Source organism: Salmo salar, chromosome ssa12 (assembly GCF_905237065.1).
Source record: "Salmo salar chromosome ssa12, Ssal_v3.1, whole genome shotgun sequence".
Taxonomy (NCBI): Eukaryota; Metazoa; Chordata; class Actinopteri; order Salmoniformes; family Salmonidae; genus Salmo; species Salmo salar.
Genome location: NC_059453.1, coordinates 73,657,418 through 73,666,207, shown reverse-complemented (window position 1 = coordinate 73,666,207; position 8,790 = coordinate 73,657,418). Strand labels below are relative to the sequence as shown.

The 8,790-nt window shown below is 39.2% G+C and overlaps 1 long non-coding RNA gene across 2 annotated transcripts; it reads right to left on the bottom strand.

Moving 5' to 3' along the window:
• Window positions 1–583: 583 nt before the first annotated feature.
• Window positions 584–4,108, bottom strand: LOC106565950 (uncharacterized). Of its 2 annotated transcripts, none has more exons than XR_001319765.2 (3): window positions 3,888–4,108; window positions 2,127–2,251; window positions 584–719 (listed from the first exon to the last, which is right to left on the bottom strand). It is a non-coding gene; the product is annotated as an uncharacterized lncRNA (long non-coding RNA). The 2 variants fall into 2 exon arrangements; XR_001319764.2 differs by lacking the exon at window positions 3,888–4,108 and adding an exon at window positions 2,617–3,006.
• Between the last annotated feature and the right edge of the window lie 4,682 nt (window positions 4,109–8,790).

Here is an 8,790-nt window from a genome sequence, read left to right as displayed (position 1 = left end):
GTTACTAGAAGTTTGCATTATAGTCCACCCATCCACACCAACCAACTACCCTCCCTCCTTTCGTTTTTGCGTTAAGTAACCTTCTGTCTTATGTAACCACACCTAACGTAACATATCATACTAATTTGAGTGTCCCGGATTTTCGTTTACTATGTTACGTCTAGTCTATGAGGTCAAGCTAGACTGACAAACATTGCTCTGTAAGTTGATCCTCCAGGGCAGTGGTGCAGCTCCCACTACCATGCTCTGACATACATGGGAACAAAGACAGGTCAGGACATTGACCCTGACATTGTTACAATCTGTTTCACTTGCACCAGCCTCAAATATCACATTTGATTTCTAGTATGAGAATTGTTACTAGTCCTGAACTTGAACAACTATGGCTAACTCAACAGACAGTAGTAATATGGAGTACTTCATATTCTGTAATACAGTAAAGCCTGCTATGTGTAACACAATTTGTGAGGATTACATTACTTTTTCAATTCACAGGAGGACAGTTCAAAGATGCTGTTGAATGGCGATACTGTGGCACTGGTGAAATCGGTAAGTTACAAGTTTTTCAAACTTTTGATCGAAAAGAAGGTGCACAGTTCATAATTTTGTTTTCTGTGTCTTTTTTTCAGAGCCATAGCAGTGGGGCTATGCTGGAAGGCTCAGAGATGTAGCCCTGGGGTGTAATGTAGCATCATCAGGCCAGGCCAGGAGAGCTGGAGCTGAGAGAGAGAGGAGAAGCATGGGTCTTATCTATAGTGAATGACACAATGCAAGGCCAAATATTCCACTTTATTCATCATTATCTCTTGGGGTGGGAGGAATCATTAAACATTTAAATACTGGAAGTATATAACTCCAAGGTCTTTGTGAAATATGGATGTATTCTAATATTGTTATTCTATCTGCTTTGTCAAACCATTTGATTTATGGTTTGTGAGTTATCCTAATATTTGTTTCACAGTATTTTTATTATTTCAACAAAATAACTTCTAACACTTGTTTTATTAGTTAACCTTAGAAAGGATTATATAAATGCCTACTTTCATATTGGTGCTTTGTAAGAATGGTGCTCACTTAATTTATTTAGCAAGTTGTCATTGTAGCATCATAGATCTTAAATTGCATAGGTACAATTCTTTATAAGCCATGCATTGTCCAAAGAAAAATATTTTTCTCTTTGAAAGTTAAGTGGTAAAACGTGATCTACGAGAGGCAACTTGAAGTGCAATAATAATATTATGTGGTGCAATGGAAAATGTCGTTTTTGCAGATTTTGCTAAACATTTTTTGAAGAGTAATGTTTTGGAATGAGCCAACTCCCAAGTAAAATTGTTTACTTATGGGAATTTATAATGTACAATTAAATTCACCCTAGGCTGTATTACCTGTACTTAAATATCCAGCTTACTGATTTAGAAATAAATAGGCAGGCCTACCTTGATATGTCTGTGTCAATATCTTAATAAATTAATATTTTAACCAATTGTTGTCATTTAAATGTGGTTTCTAAGATAATTAGTTATGTAGATTGGGGGAATGCTATTAAGTGTAAGGCAATATTATTTCACATGAAGAGAGCAATGGAAAGAGCTATGTAAGCTTGTAAAGAGGAAAACACAATATCTACAAAATATAATGAAACATCAGTACCGCAGAAGGCAAATTCCCTTTTTGAGAAATCAATGAATCAGAAAAATGTATGTACATCTAAACTCTGCTGCCATCATCAGGCAAAAGATGAAACCATGCTAAGAACCATAACCCAGAAAGGAACCTCACAGATTTCTGAAAAGATAGAATTACTACCCTAAACAATACATAATTCATTCTCACTGGAAATGACTTTTCCTACCAGGAGATAGAAACCACATGTGAATCCAACCTACCTGCATCTGTCCATTGTTGTTCCCAGCTCAGTGAATGAGATTATGTACATTATGTATTTTATTTGTTTTGTTTCCTGTTTGGATCCCAGGAAGAGTAGCCAGCGGCTAATTGAGGATCCCAATAAAATACTAAATACAAAAAATACTAAAGCATGTTGACAGGGGGGCTTGGCAGGGATAAGGATATCAGGGAGAACTACAGTAAAGACACCTGACACTGTGTTCTGACACTGTTCCTACCTGTTGCTGGTGAGATGTTTCTAGGAGAAGCCAGCCAGGAATGTATGGAGGCTTGTCAGCTATACCGTGGGAGAAGAAACGCTTTAGAGAGCTGGGAAAGGGACCAAGTCCGGAGTTGGGCTGGGCTGGGAATGGGAGAGGAGTTGTAAGGATGGAGGTCTGAGAAATAGGAACACCACAAAAACAAACAGGAAGCACAAAAGGTACTTTGATTTTCTAGAATGTAAACTGCTGGCGCCATTGTTAGCCCTCTGTTTTATTGAGTTAGGGTGTTAGTCCCATGAGATAAACATGTAAAACAGTACTATGAACTAGAGCACTCAAAAGGATGTTGTACATTCATTTTCTAATGAGTAATCCAATTATTCTGCAGGAAGTCTTTTCATGCTCAGTGCCATGAAGTATTAGCAAACTTTCTTTCTGTTATTGCTCCAGAAAAACCAATGGATCAATGTGACCGACTGGGTCCAAACCAAGGTCTCCTACATACCTGTATTAGATCGCTGAGCAAACGTTAAGGTCTATCGGTTGGAAAAAACATATAACACGTTTGGCTGCCGCTGACTATCTACTACGCTACTGCCACAAGAGGGCAGAAACGCGCTGTAAGTATTTGCCGCTATAATTGCTCTCAACTCTCAAATGATGTGTTTTCAGATGTTGCTGTCTGGTAATGGAACAGTGAAGTGTAAGGTCGAATTCCTGCCAGACTAGACGTGCACGCATTATATTGTATATATGGAACGCCGTTTGTGCTCTTGTGTGTCAAAAAAGATACGATGCGTCAAATAATATGGAACGCCGTCTGGGTCTTTGTGTGTCAAAAAGATACACGTCAAATAACACTATTATATTATAGAACGTTGTCTATGCTGAATTTGCACGTGCAAGCGCCACCACTATGATCACTGTCAAATATGTACAATACTGCGTTGGTAATAAAGTATTTGTTCGACCGAATGGGAAACGTCTGTGTGAGCGTTTGAAAATAGATCAGGATCAAACATTTTTTATACATATTTTATTAGCAACTTCTGGGTTAGCTAGCTAGTTTTGGCGTGGTAGCTAGCTAGCACCAATGCAACCAGTCTGAAAACAATGACCAGTAAAAACTGCAGTAATTCTCAATATTCTTAGCATCGGTTTAGGAATCCATGTGAGTACGTATTAGCTAGGTAGCCGCTTGTTGTTCTCCTATTGAAATAACTAGCTAAGCCATCTACTTAACCCTGTTGCCAAAAACTAACGTTAGCTAGCTTCATCTGGCTAGTATGGCTTGACCGGGCCGGGTTATGTGTTGTGAAACTAGCCACAATAGTGGAATTTGCGTTTTGCCTTCAAAATAAAAGTCCATATTAAAGTGATGTCGTATGTTACAATTGATGGAATCATGCCATATTTAGACTAGATATTCTTAAACAATGTTGGAATGTGGAGCATTGAAATGGAGTATGAGTCTACTCGGTGACGCCCGGTGACTGTTCCCTGGGCGCCAAAGACGTGGATGTTGATTATGGCAGCCCCCCGCACCTCTGATTCAGAAGGGTTGGGTTAAATGCGGAAGACACATTTCAGTTGAATGCATTGTTGTACAACTGACTAGGTATCCCCCTTTCTCCACCCACAGAACACAACTGTGAAGAGTTTACGCACATATTAGCGTCGTAATAGCTCTTATTCTGGGACTTTGACTGTGGGAAATCACCTCCCCAGTCAGCCTATTGTTTCTATTGACATTTATATTGCACTGGACAGCCTTACCCCATTTCATTGATCCCCAATCCTTAGGTATCAGTCTACTCAGTACCCAAGTGCTTTTTTCCCAAAGTCCTCCTCAAGAGTTATCAGGTTTCAAAACATCCAGGTCGTATTGTTTTTCCTCTGGAATAGTGTTCAATACACATAGTAGGTTGACTGGTACAATAAATGTGGCTCAATTCACAGTGGTTTCAGAGTCCCGCAATAAGAGCTACGACACTAATGTCCTCTGGGTGTCACTGAGTAGACTGATACCCAATCCACAATCCATAGGTAAGGCTGTACAGTGAAACAAAGTATGCCCCCAATGCAATTCTAAAATCTAATACATCCAGTGTGATTAACAGATTTTTGTCATATTAACAAATTGTTGTATTTTGTTGAATTTATATAAGAACATTCCAACCTCGTTCAGCATGATTTATTCCATTCTCCATTATGGCATGATTCCACTATTTGTGTTCATTTGCATCACTTTCAATTAGACTTATTTTGAAGGCGAACCGCAAATTCCACTATTATGTATACTCTTTTGTGTGGCTAGCTTCACATAGGTGGGTCTGACCACCTATGTCATCTAATCAATGAGGACTGTCTTATAAAGTAAGGGTATTTTAGATGATGACGCCTAGCTAGATAGTTAGCTAGCTAACTATAGCTGATGAAACAGATTGTCGTTTTGCTATGTTTTTGGGGAAGAACATTGTTTGCATCCATCAACTAGCTAGTTTATTTATAACCAGCACTGTCAAGAGCTTTGGGATGTGTCTGCGCTTGTGCGGCAGGTGCGTAAAGTCAAAACTTTACCAGCATCATAGCATACGTTTCAGTGAATCGTTGTAACATGAAATACGAGTGACGGTATAATCAATGTGTAATATTACGTCAACAATTCATGGATGTGTTAAATTATTACGTGAAGTGCAGTCATATTCAGGTCCTGATTGGTCAACAAGCTTATTTGATGCGTCAAATAGTGATATTTGACTTGTATATTTTTTTGACATGCAAAGACCCAAACGGTGTTCCATATGTATCAACCAAAGGTTGCGTGGCACGTCATCAACTGTGCAGTCTGACATCAAATTGCTATACACCTAGCCTGCCATTATGAGATCTGGAAGGCGTCTGCAATATTTTCGGGCCACTGGCATACCACTCACTCCGCAGACCCGGCAAGGGTCCATGAGCTCCAAAGCCCAAGGACATAGGTCTACCTCAATTCAAACTCAAAAGTTGTTAACCTGCTCAGACATTGCATGCATTAACCAAAGGTTGTGTGACACGTCATCGACTGTGCCGTCGGGCACCAGATTGCTATAATGTACTGTATGATGTGGTTAGCTGATGTATAAAATACCTATCCAGGTGTTGTAAAAATCTGGCATACGTCAGCAACATTTTAGCAGAGGAACACAACCAAAAATGCCATGTGACATTATTGACAGCCAATGACCTAACCTGTTGGCCTAGGCAACACCATCCACATAAATATTAATTTGCTGAATCTAAATAAAATATATATATTTTACACTAGGCTAGACTACTCATCAAGAAAGAGAGATTTGAACTTTTATTTTAGTGGCTCCATGAAATGCTACTGTTGACAACTTGACACTCTATAGCAGTGTTTCCCAACTCCAGTCCGAAAGTACCAACAGCACACATTTTTGTTGTAGCCCCGGTGGTTTGGAGTTGGGAAACACTGCACTATAGCATTGGTATTTAAATCTTACCCTGAAGAGCCGAAGTAACTTACTCCTGGTTTTCTGTTTTACCTGATAATTAATTGCACCTACCTGTTGTCAGGTCTAAATCAGTCCTAAATTAAAGCAGAAAAAAAGCAGTGGAACTGGCTTTGAGGTCCAGATTTTAATTTCAGAGTACTATAGCCTGAAATATGCCAAGGGCTAGGTTAGATAGTCCTACAGTACATATTAGGTTACGTAGGCTTAATAAACCTTACATGGACATAGGGCTAATAAACCTTACCTTAAAGGGATAGTGCGAGATTTTGGCATAAATTAGTAGAAACAGGAGTCTCATAAAATGTGTCCAGTTGCAGGGGGTCAGAATTTAATTTAGAAAATGCTCAGTTATTAAAATAAATACTTTTTTGTAGAAAGAGGAGGAAGGGAAGCGCTACTAAGGTACACAATAGTACATTTTGGTAGACAGAAGGTGCTCTTTAGTAAAAGGGGTGAATTGGTCATCAAAAAGAAAGGAGGACCAAGGCACTCTTCATATAATTAATTAAAATGCCTTTATTTGTATGGCATGTTCAATTGAAACAAAGTTTTAAAAATCCGACACGTTTCGGCTGCATGGCCTTCGTCAGGGAGTACAAAGAAATAATACAATGTCCTCTTTTGAACAGTTTTTCCAGTTATCCCTAATTTGAAGAGGGAGTGGTTACAAATTTGATTGGACACACCTAGTAAGCAATACTATACACATTTAAAAGTGAAAAGTATGTTATCAAAAAATTCAACTCCAAGCTAGATTATCAGAACATCTAGAAAGGTAGTTCTAATCTTAAATATGAATGGGAGAAGTGTCAATAATAAGAAAGCAATATATTCCGTAGTACACTAGAACACAGCAAACATGCACACAACAGTCTAAACATAGCTCAAGGCAATTGAGCAAAATGTCCACTAGATGACAGCAAATGGACTTATCACGACCCTACAGGAAGGGTGAGAAATCCATATCTTCATTTAAATCAGGGTACTTAGTGGCCTGTAGTTTGTAAATCCCAAAACTTTCCCTTTGGTTTAACTGTTTAAGACGGTCCCTTTTTCTAATTGAGGCCGGAACATGATCAATACCCATAGCTTGTAGGGAGGCAGGGTTGCGATGGTGTAAGGACTTGTAGTGTCTGGCTAAAATAAAGTTATTAACGCTACTAGCTAGTGTCGCTGACGACGTTCAAGCTCTACGATGAGAACCGCCTTGTTACTTTTTAGTCGAGACTGTCGATCATAGACCTATATGTAAACCTCCCCCAGCACATTTACTTTGACAGATCATTCTTGTCTGGGTGATCAAATAAAGGAGGACATATTCTCCAGTAGTACATTGGCAGACGTTCCGGTATTGGTTCTAATACAAGGTATCAAAACTGTTACCAATTAAAAGGCACAAATACCATAACGACTCTCCAGGGAAGTGGGAATCACTACCTTAGAACATTTTTTAATTGGCATATAATAGAGCCGTGAGTGAGTAAATCTAAACAATCTGGCCACGGTCAGGAAGAGGTAAACTATAGCAAAGCCATAGAGGCACTAAAAGAAGCGCAAAGGTATTCTAGTAATTTGGCACGAATATGAAAAAATTCCAATCATGGATTAAATTGGGCAGCATTTCCCTACTGATGGGAAATATTCGAGAGCAGATATAAATGTATTGCTTTAACCAATTATGACAATTTGTTAATTACGCTATCCTTAGCAAATGCATTAGCATATCATTACAGCAATATGTACTGGTAATATATGTTAGCTAGCTACCTAACGTTAGTTGGCTACTAAAACATTGAACTTTCCAGTATATTAACTACAGTTGAAGTCGGAAGTTTACATACACCTTAGCCAAATACATTTAATAAACTGAGTATTTTTTACATTTAATTGCTGACATGTAATTCCTAGTAAAGATTCCCTGTCTTAGGACAGTTAGGATCACCACTTTAATTTAAGAATGTGAAATGTCAGAATAATAGTAGAGAGAATGATTTATTTCAGCTTTTATTTCTTTCATCACATTCCCAGTGGGTCAGAAGTTTACATACACTCAATTAGTATTCGGTAGCATTGCCTTTACATTGTTTAACTTGGGTCAAATGTTTTGGGTAGCCTTACACAAGCTTCCCAAAATAAGTTGGGTGAAATTTGGCCCATTCCTCCTGACAGAGTTGGTGTAACTGAGTCAGGTTTGTAGGCCTCTTTGCTCGCACACACTTTTTCAGTTCTGCCCACAAATTTTCTATAGGATTGAGGTCAGGGCTTTGTGATGGCCACTCCACTACCTTGACTTTGTTGTCCTGAAGCCATTTTGACACAGCTTTGGAAGTATGCTTGGGGTCATTGTCCATTTGGAAGACCCATTTGCGACCAAGCTTTAACTTCCTGACTGATGTCTAGAGATGTTGCTTCAATATATCCACATAATTTTCCTCCCTCATGATACCGTCTATTTTGTGAAGTGCACCAGTCCCTCCTGCAGCAAAGCACAACCACAACATGATGCTGCCACCCAGTGCTTCACGGTTGGGATGGTGTTCTTCGGCTTGCAAGCATCCCCCTTTTTCCTCCACACATAATGATTGGCATTAATGCCAAAAACGTCTATTTTTGTTTCATCAGACCACTGGACATTTCTCCAAAAAGTACAATCTTTGTCCCCATGTGCAGTTGCAAACCGTAGTCTTGCTTTTTTATGGCGGTTTTGGAGCAGTGGCTTCTTCCTTGCTGAGCGGCCTTTCAGGTTATGTCGATATAGGACTCGTTTTACTGAGGATATAGATACTTTTGTACCTGTTTCCTCCAGCATTTTCACAAGGTCCTTTGCTGTTGTTCTGGGATTGATTTGCACTTTTTGCACCAAAATACATTTATCTCTAGGAGACAGAGCGCGTCTCCTTCCTGAGCGGTATGAAGGCTGCGTGTTCCCATGGTGTTTACACTTGCGTACTATTGTTTGTACAGATGAACGTGGTACCTTCAGGCATTTGGAAATTGCTCCCAAGGATGAACCAGACTTGTGGAGATCTACCATTTTTTTTTTTCTAAGGTCTTGGCTGATTTCTTTTGATTTTCCCATGATGTCAAGCAAAGAGGCACTGAGGTATGCCTTGAAATACATCCACAGGTACACCTCCAATTGACTCAAATGATGTCAA